Raw genomic sequence first — 15,792 nt, forward strand, 5'->3', positions numbered from 1 at the left:
TATTTCAAACAAGAAAATTTTTCTTAAAGTAAAACAATTCAGTAAAATTATTCGTTGCTTAAGTCAAGAAATAGTTTTATTTTAATACAAATAAAAATAATTGTGGTAAAATAATATAGTTTCAAGTTAAAAATATGACGTTAAGACAATTATTATTCTTAAATTAAGATAATGACTTTTCTGTGAGTAGATACCACCGAATTTGACTATTTCAAATTATTAACAATATAAACGTTGGAACAAAGTACTCGAAAGATGTAATCTTGTTTGCATTACTTGTTTTGATCAGTTTGTTCTATATTTCAGAAAGTATTAACAAGTCAGTTATTTTGATGACTTTGTACAGAATGTCCCAAGTTTTAGGGCTGGCAAAATTTATTAAAAAAGAATTGTGATAGTGTAAACAAAAGAGGATTAAACACACTTTAATTTGATGTTTTGATATTGTACAAAATTTTAGCGTATGTCAGTGGGCGTTAAAAATTAAATTTGGAGAAAATAAATTCAATTAATTACTCAAAATCTATCAACTTTTACGTTATTCAATTTTCACAGTTATCATTAAAAAAATCAAGGAATTTTATCATGTAGAAAAGATTCCATTTAATCAAGAATTTTTTTTCCAAATTTGATTTTTAGGGTCCCACTCGCGCTAAAAATTTTGAACAATATTAAAGCATCTAATTGAAATCTATATAACCCTCTACCGTTTGCACCAGCAAGTTTTTTTTTAATGAATTAGAAATATATTTATTTTTGCGCCGGCCTTAAAACTTGTAACACACTGATGTACAGGGTGCTGCATTTTGGATGTCCGAATAGGGAATCTCCGAAACTAAGAGGTTTAGCAAAAAACGAGTGATACATTCTGGGGCTCATAATATTGGTTAAAACCACATCCCGCGACCGTCTTTTGTTTTCGACTTTTACACAAAAATTGACATTTCAGCGAAATCTAAAAAAAAATTATATCTTCGTTATTATAGAAGATACGGATTTGAAAAAAAGACATCATATAGGCACTTTTTTACGAGGAATTTAATAATGTAGTTAACAATTTTTTTCAGTTATTAGTTTAGCCGTAATAAGATAAACTTGTATTTTTTTAAATGGAAATCATAGGCGGCTATGGCAATTTTGAAAAGCTTATTTTTTTCTGATCTAAAAAACATATATTTGTAACAAAATATTTTTTATAACTATACTTAAAAAGTGAAATGCATATTTTGTGTGATAATAGTTGGCCATGGAAAAACTATTTCACTCCAAATGTGTAAATAATAATCAATAAGAGTTTTGTGAACTGTAAAATAGATGAAAAAATAGATAAAATTATAAAAATTTAAAAAATACGATACGGTAGAAGCATTGGACAAATATGAGAGTGCCTCAGAACAAAATTATTGCATATTTTTAAAAAATCAAAAAATAGGAAAAACAAATGTGTCAACAGTCAACACAATTAGAAAAAACATTTTTTTGATGATTTAATGGAGGTAGGATAACGTTTCACATAGACGGAATTTGGGTATTTGAATAGCCATATCGTCATTTTTGTGTCATATAAAATATATTTTATTGAAGAATTAAAGTGGCTTTTTTTACAACACTCTATGTATCACTAGAAGTTGCAATGGTAATGTTAGCTTGTTTAAAAACAAAGAAATGTTATTAGTCGCCAATAAGTTGATTTACGATTTATTTTGCATTTTTTTCATTACTTAGTACTTAGAAAACTCTTTTATTAGTGACACTTATTGAATAATGTGGTTTAAATCCTTTTAGTTTAAGATGCAACATTTTTTCATGGCCAACTGCGAACAAAAATCAAAGATAATTTTTTGCTAAAAATGTATCATAATAATTTGTTACAAATATATATTTTTTAGATAAGAAAAAAACAAGCTTTTTAAAAATGACAGCCATCTCTGATTACCATTTAAAAAAATACAAGTTTATTTTATCACGGCTAAACAAACAAGTGAAAAAAATTGTTAACTACATTATTAAATTCTACGTAAAAAAGTGTCTTTATTTCAAATCCGTATCTTCTATAATAACGAAGATATGAATTTTTTTTAGATTTCGCCAAAATGTCAATTTTTGTCTATAAGTCGAAAACAAAAGACGATGCGCAATGCGGTTTGAAGCAATATTATTTTCTCAAAAAATGAGCCCCAGAATGTATTACTCGTTTTTGGCTAAACCTCTTAGTTTCGTCCAAAATGAAGCACCCTGTACTATCACATCTTAAAATCTCTGCACAACTAATAAAATCACCCTGTATTTTTCATGAATTCAGCACATCAAGGAAATTGATTACCGAATTTGATCATCTGTCGTGACATGTGTTTGAAAAATGCAGAAGCAGTTGCGATTTATAGACCTTCTATTAACAGTTAAGATTCAGTGTCAAGTGAAAAAGGAGGTCGCTAGCGGTGTTTACGTAAGTCAGTGTTTGAAGCTGAACCTCCATTTTAGAAGTCTACTATATCATACACCTTGGCACACTTTCACCGAATCCGCGAATTCATTGCATTGCTACGGTAAACTTCATAACTATCACAACACAACATGATATAATTTCAAACATTCCCGCCAAAAAAAAATTATTGTATATAAACCGTTTTTTTCAAATAATTCTCGGTTATTTTGTTTGGTGCGAGGACAACGTTTCGGTTATGAGACATAATGCAGGAAACTTCCAAGTTTCAAGACACGAGAGGAAAGTTTAAACTGGCGAAATGCCAGGTGGAATTGCAGATGCAGTTTCGTAATTTTCGCGCAGGATTTCAAGGTCACACTTAAACTTTCTTTAACTTTGAAAAAATGCTGAGTCCGGGCCTGGATTTTACAAAATTTTGCAATCACTTTTCTTTTTGTGGGTGCATTTTCAAGTGCTGATGGTGCTGGTTTTTGTGATTAGTTGGCGTTACTGCAATATTCGGTTATTGTTGTGGCATACTTTTGATTTCGCAGTGGATGCAATTCTGGAATGATTGCTTTCCTTGACCTTTCTTTCAACTTTCATTAAGTAGGTAATTTCAGAGAAATTCGAGGCGGAAGAGAATGCCTGCCTGTGTTGAAAATATCTAAAAATAATTCTGATTAAATATTTTGTGCTCGTACTTGTAGAAGTAATGCATTAATTGGTTTTTAGAATTATTTATCATTTAAAAGATATACAGGTGTGTCAGAACTCGTGCACCAGAGAAATTTTTTTAAGGTAAAATACCAGGAACTTGGAAAAAATGTTTAAAAAATTCTATCTGTCAATTTTTTTTTGACATTTGACTTTTTTATGTTTATTTAATGATACTGATGTTCTTGTTTATGTTTTTTTATAATTATGTAGTAAAGGTACAACAATTTTGTCAATAAAAGCTACAAATAACATTAAACAAAGTTATAATTGATACAGCTTTCTTATTTCCTCTTTTGCAGCAAAAGAACTTGGAAAATTATTTTTACAACAGAAATAAAATTTTAACTCGCATAACTTTTTCCATGTTTCTAGTTTCTCATTTTTCTCTGGGTCGCAAGTTCTAGCGCACCCTGTATAGTAAAAAGTAAAAAATTTGAAGCCAAAGCTTGCTTTACAGTCAATTTTCAAAATGTGTTAAAAATTTGATGTCTCATTTTTTTTACTACCGAAAGTATTGTTTAATTTAAGACCAGACAGGTGTCCAGCTATAAATAATAATGTCATTGTAATAAAAAATTAAAATTAGTTATTTTGGAAACCTCCAAGCCTGCTAGAAAATACATAAAATAAAAAAAACAAGTGGAAACATGATTGAAACTAGGAAACTTAAGAAAAATTTTCTTAAAACTTTTCTCGAAATCTGCAAATGCTTTTCAACAATGTCCCACTGAGCAGTTGGTGACTTTTTGAGAAGCCCTTTATAAAAATTTATTAAACATATACTAACAGGATTATAAAAACGCCTCCATTATTTAAAAAAAATATATTTAATTTTAAAATTCCTAAAAGCCATAGTTAATGATAAATAATAATTAGTGAGCTTGTTGAAAGACAATTTAACGAGAAATCTTGAAATAATAAAATGTACAGGCTGTTCCATTAAAAAAACTGAAATTGATGTCACTTCCGGTGAAACAGAAAGCAAAAAATATAAATGACAATAAACTGTGCAACTTTGTTTTAAGAAATTGTCATATCTTTAAAAATAATACAGCCACAAATAACATTAAACAGAGTTTACTCTGGGGCAGGAGTTCTGGCGCACCTTGTATATGTTTTTTCTTGAGTTATAGTACCCACAGCTCGCTTGGTTTTTCAAAATTTTAGTCTTGTGAATGTCAAGCAGTTTTAACGTTAAATTGAATATTTTAAATTTGGAGAGTTTGGAACATGAGGATTATGCATTACTATGGATTGTTATATCTCTTGGGCATTTAAAGCTTTCCCTTGCGAACTAAGCTTTAATCTTTAATCATTCTCTCAGGTTAATAATCTTTGGATGTTTAGTTAGGAATTTCGTGCTTATTCAGCTTAAGTATAAAAATTGATTTCAATTATTATTAACTTTAGGTGTTAAGTAATTACTACGAGTATAAATGTGAGTGACACTTCAGAAATAATTGAAAAAAAAACTCTTTCTTTGCAGCTATGCTGCCTACAAGAACTTAGATTGTTTAAAAATTGTGTTTATTATACAGACTGAATTATGAAAGACGCCTTAAGCTATAACTAAACTATTTTTAAAAATATGACAATAGCTTTTAGAACAAAGTTGCACAGTTTATTGTCATCTATTTTTTTAAAGCAATGCTGCTTCCTGTTTCACCGGAAGTGACATCAATTTCAGTTTTTTAAATGTAGTATCTGTATTTTTATTATTTTAGAATTTAATTTTTTTTTTTTTAAATAATGGAAGCGTTTTCTATAATCCAGTTCTATTTGTTTCATGAACTGCTCAGTGGTACATTGCATTTGCAGATTTAAAAAAAATCTTGAAAATTTTTTTCAAACTTTTCAGTTTACATAATTTCCTAGTTTCTATATGTTTTCACTTGTTATCTTTATTTTATGTATTTTCTAGCAGGCTGTACTGAGGTTTCAAAAATTATTTATTTTTATTTTTGATTACAATGACATTATTATTTGTAGCTGGACAGGAGTTTTAATTTAAATAATACAGAGTGTTTATAAATGATTTTCATCTAGCCACCTTTGGATTTTGTTTTGTAATGTAATTGTAATTTTATTTGTGCCGCTCTAATTTTTTAAAAGCTCTAGTTCTGTTATTAGTGTCACTTATTAATTAATAATAAATTGTTGTTAATTAAACTTTTATTGTTTCAACTAATTTTCAATAATAATTGATAATAATGTATACTTTGGAAGAAAACAAGTTTATTGTCGAAGTGGACGCTTAATAAACGGCGATTTTTAAATTTTGAGTTAAAACAAGTAGGTACCCCTATTTTCATAAAGCGGCATTTTTTATTTTACATGGAAAATTCACAACTCGCTAGATGAAAATCATTTATAATCACTCTGTACTTTCGGTAGTATCATTACTGTTCTACCTATCCTTAGTAGTACCATGCCGTGCAAAAAAATAAGATACAATTTTGAAAATTCACTCTAAAGTAAGCTTTGGCTTCAAATTTTTTACTTTTTACTAGAAAAGTCTCGAGATATACATCAGTGACAATTGACAAGTTCAAACTGACGTAATATCTAAGGGTCGTTTCACATTTAATGACCTTGCTTCCTTGCTGTACCATTTTTGTTTGTTTGTAATGGCATTTACATCTTAAATGTTTTGTTATTTCATTACAAAACGGAACAATTGATGCATAACAAACTTTCATGAAATTTACACAACATTCTTGACCACGAAAACTTTGAAAATCTGGTGAATTTAGGTTTTTAATGTTCTATTAATATTATTAGAAATAATTTATTTCAATTGACATTTTTTGTTTTTGGTAATGGTCATAATAATAATAATAATAATAAAATACCAAGTTTAAAGGAGTAAAAGTAACGCTCATTTCAACAGTTTAACCAGATCTAAAAATTGTAAAATAGTACCTACTTACAATTGCGGACACGGAATTTTGGACATCAAATTTATGTCAGTTCAGAAAATGTCAATGCTTTATTATCATTAGTTTTAGTTGAAATTTATTTTTGATGTCGATTTTCCGAAACAACAGTACCAGCAATACGTGTTTTTATAGAAGTTCAAAAAATTATTTTGATTTGTTGTTATTTTTTCTCTAGTTGTCTAACCGAAAGTGAGGTTAGTTGCATAAGGCCCGTTTTACATTTTTATGTCAGTTGAATGACAAATTGTCCAAAATTTCGTGTCCGCAATTGTATTAAAAATAAAAATCAAGTGTCATAATGATCGGTCATAATTTTTTCTATTGAGCGCTTTTTAAACTAAATTTATTATCTATCATATTTGACAGACAAAAACTGTTGACATTTCATGTATGCAGTACTCACAGGGGCGGATCCAGGAATTAATATTGGGGGGGGGCTATCTATTTTTTTTTAGAATGATGAGGGTATACAGTGAACGGCAAAATTATAGAATAATCTTATTTATTAAAACTAAAAATAATAATTTGTTTTGGCAAAAATGCTCGAATAGGTCTTTTAAAAAATACAAAATTTTTAACTTGATTTAAAAATCTAATAAATTTCACTTTTTGGATATATTTTTTTTTGAAAAACTTTACGTAATACATGCCATTACGACAATTGAAAAATCTATCAAATTCACTAAAAAAATTAGTGGTTACTATTAAAAAAAATTTGGCTGCTGTCATTACCTAAAAACCAAAAAGTGTAAAGTAAAACAAGTTGGAAATTGTGAATTTTTAAAAAGAGAATTCACCTCTTCGAGCATTTTTACCAAAACAAAATATTTTCTGTTTTAATAAAATTATTCCATAATTTTGCCGCTCACTCGATAAGGTGTTCTAGCTAGTTTGTAAAGTTCATTATTCAAACAGATATAAATTTAATTTAATTAGACACCTAAGATGTGGCCCAAAGAAAATTACAATTGATGATTTCTTTTTAAATCAGTAAAAACTTTGTAAGTATCGAGAGATCAAGATAATTTGTAATCGACTCGTCCTTGTATCCAAAAACGTATGTCTGTGAAACGTCAAATAAAATGACAAGTGGAAAGGTAAAATCCCATGATCAAGAAGATGATGCTTTTAATAACTAAATTTATGATTTATCTTCAAAAAAGGACGGTCTTATTATTATACGTCGGCGACTAATTCCAGTCCATTTTGCCATTTGACAATTAAACTTATTTTTATTTGTTGTTAAAATTGTTAATTTAACAATGTGTCTGTCTTAGGAAATTTATTAATTGAACTAAGTGTAATTAAATCGCTGGCTACCCGTTATTATGCCACAAACCACTATTTTTGAAAGTAAATAAGTCAAAATGACATAAATATGACAAGAGTAAAAATGAGGTTATTAATATAAAGGTTGTTTTCGAGTTTACATTACGAAAATGACAGTACTGTCCGTTTTGTTTTCGGATTCAAAAATGACTCGATTACAAATTATTTTGTTCTCTCGGTATAAAATGATTTGTATTAATAAGTGTGATTTAAAAAGATGTTTTTATTTAAAACATTAGAAAAAACTTTAGGTCATAAGGTTTTTATATTAAGATTTAAATATAGAAAATTGAAGCTTTCGATGGCAAGTTTGGGGGCCAAACTCAAATAGTTTGCAAATAGCTCAAATTGCATAGGTGAAATACGTTGGTTTATAACAATTTCTCGTTATTAAAAACGATAGAATGCCAACAGTGATGATAATATGATAAAATCAAAAAAAAAACTGTTAAAAAATGATATTATCGTATCAACAAGAAAAAGAAATTACTCCCTAGAATTTAGGGATATTCGTGAATAGGTTGCCATAGTGACAAACAAAAGATAACGTAACTAGTGTCAAAAATTTAGGTTAAGTCACCTGTCAGCTTGTAAGTTAACTCAATTGATAGTTGACAGCAGGTTGACAGAAAACGTCAACCGTCTGAAAATTCTAGTTACAAACAACATGAAAAACGTAATTTTCCTAAAAATTCAAATCCTAGGTGGTAATTTCTTGTTGACAAATCTGTAGCAAGCTGCAATAATTGACATTGCGACTGTCAATTTTGAGTGTTGGTGGCCATGGTTGACATTTGTCAAAGAGTCAATGGTTTGACAATAGGCCACTGTCTGTCAGCGATAAAATTCGAATGGGATGAAAAGACCCATCCCTCGCCCATCCATGGTCTGGAAAAAGGTATTCCGCTCTCTCTCGTCGGCATTTCCTCCTCGACTCAGCCTCCTAGATTCACGTGAGCTCGGCAACAAAGTGGTTTTGGCGAGGAGGAGGCGAGGAGCGTCGACCCCCACTCCTCGCCTGCTTGTTTTCCTCCGCGCGCGCCTCTCATTCGAGGTCGAGCCGTGGTGGAAGACGTTTCGTGTTGAATTTTCGAGCCGCGCCTGTCTTAAGCCAACATTTCCTTCCTTTGGTGTTCTTGGACGTCTCTCGGCCTAAATCCCGCTTTTCGTGATGAAAATAGCGCGTTTTTCGCGAGTGTAGCGCCCTCTGGTGTCCTAGAACCGGCGTTCGGGTGTCTTAACCAGATTCGAATGTTTACTCAAAGATAAACGTTTTGTGATTGTGTGTGACTGTTATTTTGGTTTCTTTGCTGCCACGTCGCATCGCTGGGCTATTTCGGTCCTGTCCAGAAACCGCCGTTTCTATTTTTAAGTGCCATTTTACACTCGATTCTTTGTGATCAAGTGCATCGCAGTGTCAGTGCTTGCTTCACGGATAACTTGGATTACAGTGTCCTTTTTGGATTACGTCTCGCTTTCTTATTGATCGGACGTTTTGACGCGCTTTTTTGGTACGTATTTTCACTATTTTTTCGCAATTTATAACTTCGCATTCCGACACTTTGAGGAGGTTCCCACCAACAATGGCGAGCCCCGAGCCGCCGCGTTGCAGGTATTTTATCATCTAGTAGGCTGCCGACGGCGTCACGGTATTTTTGAGAATTCTTTTAATGTGTGTTTTTGCAACAAATTCAGTTCAAGGTTGCTCGTAAACACTTCTTTGATAAAAACCAATTAGTTGGAGATAATCTTGACGCTCGTTGAACGATATTTTACTAAAACAAAAACAACAAATGAGCTTTTGCTTGTGTGAAGCGGGCTCTGTCAAATCATAGTGTTCTAGATCTCACAAAATGTCAATTATTTCAAAATAAATGGACGAAAATGAGACTTTGTTTCAATTTGTTGTGAATACGGTACTGCCAACTTGCAGTAAACAACTTGATTTCACCGGTACCGTTATTATGGCAAGACTGATTAAATTGTAGGTAACAACTTAATTCCTTTATTGTTTATTTTCGCAGAAACATCAATACCTTTATGGTTACAAACTATAATAATGTTTATTTAGTAGATAATACAGGTGATTTCAAAGTAATCTCTTCATTGTACAGGGTGCTGCATTTTGGATGTCCGAATAGGGAATCTCCACTATCGTCTTTTGTTTTCGACTTCAGACAAAAAAAATTCATATCTTCGTTATTATAGAAGATACGGATTTGAAATAAAGACATTATACAGGCACTTTTTTACGTAGAATTTAATAATGTAGTTAACAATTTTTTTCAGTTATTAGTTTAGCCGTAATAAGATAAACTTGTATTTTTTTAAATGGAAATCATAGGCGGCTATGACAATTTTGAAAAGCTTATTTTTTCTGATCTAAAAAATATACATTTGTAACAGAATATTTTTTTATAATTATACTTAAAAAATGAAATACATATTTTGTTTGATAATAGTTGGCCATGGAAAAACTATTTCACTCCAAATGTGTAAATAATAATCAATAAGAGTTTTGTGAACTGTAAAATAGATGAAAAAATAGATAAAATTATAAAGATTTAAAAAATACGATACGGTAGAAGCATTGAACAAATATGTGAGCGTGTGCCTCAGAACAAAATTATTACATATTTTTAAAAAATCCAAAAATAGGAAAAATAAATGTGTCAACAGTCAACACAATTACAAAAAACATTTTTTTGATGATCTAATGGAGGTAGGATAACGTTTCACGTAGACGGTATTTGGGTATTTGAATATCCATATCGTCATTTTTGTGTCATATAAAATATATTTTATTGAAGAATTAAAGCGGCTTTTTTTCCAACACTCTATGTATCACTAGAAGTTGCAATGGTAATGTTAGCTTGTTTAAAAACAAAGAAATGTTATTAGTCGCCAATAAGTTGATTTACGATTTATTTTGCATCTTTTTCATCACTTAGTACTTTGAAAACTCTTTCATTAGTGACACTAGTTGAATATAATACAGTTTAAATCCTTTTAGTTGAAGATACAACATTTTTTCATGGCCAACTGCGAACAAAAATCAAAGATAATTTTTTGCTAAAAATGTATTATAACAATTTGTTACAAATATATATTTTTTAAGTGACAGCCATCTATGATTCCCATTTAAAAAAATACAAGTTTATTTTATTACTGCTAAACAAACAAGTGAAAAAAATTGTTAACTACATTATTAAATTCTACGTAAAAAAGTGCCTGTATAATGTCTTTATTTCAAATCTTAGATTTCGCTGAAATGTCAATTTTTGTCTATAAGTCGAAAACAAAAGACGATAGCGGAATGCGGTTTTAACCAATATTATTTTCTCAAAAAATGAGCCCCAGAATGTATTACTCGTTTTTGGCTAAACCTCTTAGTTTCGGAGATTCCTTATTCGGACCTCCAAAATGCAGCACCCCGTACAGTTGCGAAAATAAATACTAAAATAGACAAAAATTGAAATTTTTTGACCTCACTGTCATTTTGATGGACACAGTGCGTGTTATATTGATTATAACATTGGCAATTCTTATCACTAAAACTTATCAGGTACCAACATGATAATATGTAATACCATATTTGGATTGGTGGTTCAAATGCATTGTAAAATTCGAATTGAGTAAAAAACGTGTTTTAAATTGATATTTTATTTGTGTTTTAAAAAGTTTTTCTGTTTCAGAACTGGAATGACACTATTCCAGTACGCATTTTAGTCAAAATTTTTGTTACAATAAGCGTCATTCTTATTTATTTAACGTTGGTATTTTTATAAAAAATGAGTAGTGTGTTAACCTAATTTTTCTTTCCTTCAAAAATAATTTTTATCTAGTCGCCTATGGAATTTCTTTACATGTAATTTTTTTGTGCCGCTCTGCTCTTTTTGAACCAGATAATTCTGTCACAAGTGACAGCTGATGTCAATCGAAATAAATTAACATTTTATGCATGCAGCAAAACAGTGGCCACTTTAAACATTTGCATTTGGCCCTTTTCAAATTTCTTCTCAGAAATCGTTTTTTACTAACCTCATCTAATCACTTTTGAAGTATATTTTCAAATTATGTATACCTATTTTTTAAAGCGGCATTTTTTATTCTATATGAAAATCATTTTGTTTATGTACAACTGTCAAACACAAATTAGCGATAACAACCTACCTCTCTCTACATATTACATATACAGGATGCGCCAGAACTCGCGCCCCAGAGAAAAATTTCAAGTAAGATAAGATACCAGGAACATGGAAAAAATGTTTAAAAAATTCTATCTGTGTCAAAAAAATTTGACATTTATTTTTTGACATGTTACATTTTTTTATGTCTATTTAATGAAACTGATGATCTGATATGTTTTATTATAATTATTTAGTAAAGGAACACAAATTTTGCCAATAAAAGCCTTCTTTCTTTCCTCTTCTAATAGCCTGTAGCAAAAAAACTTGTTAAATTATTTTTCCAACAGAAATAAATAGAGTAAAAGTAAACCCTCATAACTTTTAGGTATAAAATTTTTTAACATTTTTTCCATGTTCCTGGTATCTTACCTTATATGGATGGCATTTTTCTCTGGGGCACGAGTTCTGGCGCATCCTGTATATAAAAAAAAATCTGGGCGAGAATGGTCAACTCGGAATTTTATGATAAAAATTAACAAATAAAAACTTATTAACGTAAAGAACACGGGAATAAAAATCAGTTCAGTTTTTTTAATATCGCCTTCTGTGTCATTACCTGAAGTGTATGAAACAGTTTTTATTTTGTAATCCTGTTTATTTGAATTAAGAAAAAAAGATGATGTAAGAAAGAAAGATGTAATAAAATAAAGAAAGTAAAGACTTAAATTATCGCATCTGTTTTTTTCTAACCCTCTAGATTTTTATTTTTATTTCTTATTATTATTTCTTATTTCCACAAAATCTGGTAAAAATTTACGATGGCTTCCATATACATCTTTACCCAGTTTAAAAATTTTTATGCAAATTTTATAAATTAGTAGTCTAAAAGTGTATTGATTTTTATTGAATCACATTTAGCTCTCAAATACAAAAATAAAATAGTGCTTAGTCAAGTTGTTTTTATATTTTTAAATAAAATTATAAAATGTTGGAAATTTTAAAATTTCCGTCAAACGGTACACCAAATTTAATGAGCTCAAGTGCGAAAAATGTGTACACAAGAATGGTGTTACCAATTTTTTTGTTGACACCGAAATGTTACTGCTAGACTGCTAGTTACATGAGAACGAATATTATTTATATTTATACCTCTTTTTGTCGTATCCACCTTCAGCTTGAAACATAAAATTAAGGATATTTTGGAAGTTTTTATGATTTAAGTTTTCCTCAGGCGTTGGCGTTTTTATATTACGACGGTGATAGACGTTTTAACGGTTGTCAGGGTCATGACCTTATAAAAAAAACTGTTCTCTAGTATGTTTTTGATTATAAAATCATCGTGTTTTTGTTGAAATACATTTTGCATAATTTTACTTCTCTTATTATTGACTAATATTCATGTAAATCAATCAAAGCGTCAATTTCGTTTGTCATTGCCAATCGTTTTCGTGATTTGTCGAGATTTGACATTTCCCTTCACCTACACCTAATGTAATTCTAATTTTCAAAAAATAAAATTAAAATAAATTGAAATGTCTAAGCAACCGACTTAAATAAACATTTAAAAATTTGTCACATCTCAAGTTACTAGATGAGAAATGTGTCACTAAATAAATTAAACAGTAGTACCAACGTATGTGTAAATGTTTATAACCCGAATTTTAAATAGAATTAGGAAAAGTAAATTCTTGTGTTTACGAAAGCCAACAATACAAACAACTAATTAATAATCAATGTGTTGTTTTATTTATGTGTGTTAGTGGAGTTAAATTTTTTTCGTTTTTGATGTAATTAATTGATTGTAGTATAAATGTAGTTAAGTCGTGCTGATAAGTGGAAATAGGTGAAACGATTAGATTACACAGCACAAACAGGAAAATGCAAACGTGTTTGATGGTCTATTGATGATCATGTAATTAGTAATGCATCCGAATCGATGTTTTGAGTACAACACCTTTATTAACAGCGACTTAATTATTGAATAAAACGCCAAACTGTGAATAAATTTATAATTTCCGATTGTATCAGACGATAAAAATCATATAACGCATTTATTAACACACTATCAATTGTTACACGTGTGATAATTGTATTGTGACTGTGTATACAGGCATTCCGAAAGTAAACAACAAACTTTTCGATAATTAAATAGTTTGAAATGGAATTCACTACTTTTCATGTATTTAAATTTTTATTAACTAATATGTCGGAACAAAGAATTGACACTGCAACATTTTTTTTATTTTATACAATTTTCTGTAATTCACTGTAACAATTTTTTGTAAATATACAGGATGCGCCAGAACTGGCGCCCCAGAGGAAATTTTCAAGTAAGGTAAGATACCAGGAACATGAAAAAATGTTTAAAAAATTCTATCTGACATATTTTTTGACATTTGACATTTTTTTTATTTCTATTTAATGGTACTGATGATCTAATATGTGTTTTTTACAATTATTTAGTAAAGGGACAAAAATTTTGCCAATAAAAGCCACAAATAACATTGAACAGAGTTACAATTTAGGATACAGCTTCCTTGTTTCCTCTTTTAATAGCCTATTGCAAAAAAACTTGGAAAATTATTTTTTCAACAGAAATAAATAGAGTCAAAGTGCAAACTTTAAACCCTCATAACTTCGAAATTTTTATAGATAACATTTTTTCTATGTTCCTGGTATCTTACCTTGTATGGCATTTTTCTCTGGGGCGCGAGTTCTGGCGCACCCTGTATATTATGTAAATCAATATTTTGGCACAAGTCTCAATTTGTTTTACTTTAAACAAAATTTGGGCTTAAGTATGAACCAAAACAAACAAAAAGTCTTAATAAACGTGAGTCCGCAAAGTAACTCGTTTTTTGAAACATTTATTTGCAATCTCTAAACAAAAAAGAGATGTTTCTAGTAAAAATTCAAAAAATTACATCACATTCCATAACTCCGAAACCGTTACTTTCCTTATACCTCCTTAAATATTTTACAATCTTTTTTTAGCACCCTGTATTATTAAAATGTTTTGAAGTAAGTAGATATCTTTGATGAAAACACATTCTAAGAACTAATAATATTAGAAAAAATAAATTTTTGCTACTTTAAAAAGGAAAGTTCAAACTTCAACAACGAAAAGATAAAAATTAAGGAGTTTGTCAAAAGTTAAACATTTAATTGGTTTTTGTTGGTTACAAGAAACAACTTAATGAAAAATTAGTGTTGGTTCGATATTTTTGGGCTTCTTGTATTTAATTATTTTTTTTTAATGTAAAAACAATGTGTTCGATATTTTTCCTACGACCATATACATAACGCACAATTACATATGCGCACTGTGTGTTAGAAATCTAACGCACAATTCACAGTCGAATGTTTTGTATTTTTTCATTTAACGTATTTTTTTTTGTATCCATTATAAAAAATAAATCGTTATGAAAAAAATTATTTATAGTCGTAGGAAAAATAGTGTACAAAACTTGCAGGAAAGTGTCTAACGCACTCGCGGTATTGCGTTATTTATCACTTTCCGTGCTCGTTATGTAATATACTATTTACGGAGTCAAAATTTCGTCGAAATTCGTTCGGAATTTTGAAAAAGACGATCGATTAGTTGAAACCAGACAATGAATTACAATTCAAGTTAATAAAAACGCCTTGATTGCTGTTCTCAGAAGGTCAGTGGCGCATCTAACGGAAATTACACAAATGATCAACTATTAGTTTCAAAGTGCCTCCAGCATTTTAAATCTAGACGGTCATGAAAAGTAAATCCATTCTTGCTAATTTCGATTTCGAGCACAAAGTACAGTTATTTCCTGCTAGATGTTATCATTAAAGTGAAGAAGTGTTAATTATTCACGCAGAGTTGTGCGAATTTGGGGGATTTTCATTTTGCAACTAAGTTAGTTTTTGTTTTAAAACTTCAATATCAACCTAACGGTAATAGCCTCGTTCTGTATACTTGCAATTATTGAACCGTTAAGACTTCAGGTACCTAAATGGGGGCTTCTCGCCAGTGAATATCGTAATGTTATAGTGGGCAATAAAAAAGGGTAATAGTGCCCTTTGATTCGTGTTTCTTGTCGATGGTTTTCTCAACCGAAGCGGTCACTAACCTTGATGATTTTGCTTTGTTTGGAGCGCGCCTAAGATCGATAAATAATTGGTTCACCGAAGATACCAAATCTATTAACAAAACTTAATTGGGAAGAGGTTGCGTTGTCAAGTAGAGAGATTAATTTTGCTTGCGATTTGAGTT

General features: G+C 29.9%; 1 protein-coding gene across 1 annotated transcript in view; it reads left to right on the forward strand.

The window, feature by feature from the left end:
- Positions 1-8,474: 8,474 nt before the first annotated feature.
- The window catches only part of LOC123010291, a 112,982-nt gene continuing 105,664 nt past the window's right edge, over positions 8,475-15,792 (forward strand). Inside the window, exon 1 of the mRNA XM_044407058.1 lies at positions 8,475-8,924. The gene's annotated coding sequence lies outside the window, so the exon portion shown is untranslated. The remainder of the gene's footprint in view (positions 8,925-15,792) is intronic.

The sequence above is a fragment of the Tribolium madens genome, unplaced genomic scaffold, assembly GCF_015345945.1.
Source record: "Tribolium madens isolate multiple individuals breed KSU strain unplaced genomic scaffold, Tmad_KSU_1.1 Scaffold_7;HRSCAF=85;Tcas5.2_LG10, whole genome shotgun sequence".
Lineage (NCBI taxonomy): Eukaryota > Metazoa > Arthropoda > Insecta > Coleoptera > Tenebrionidae > Tribolium > Tribolium madens.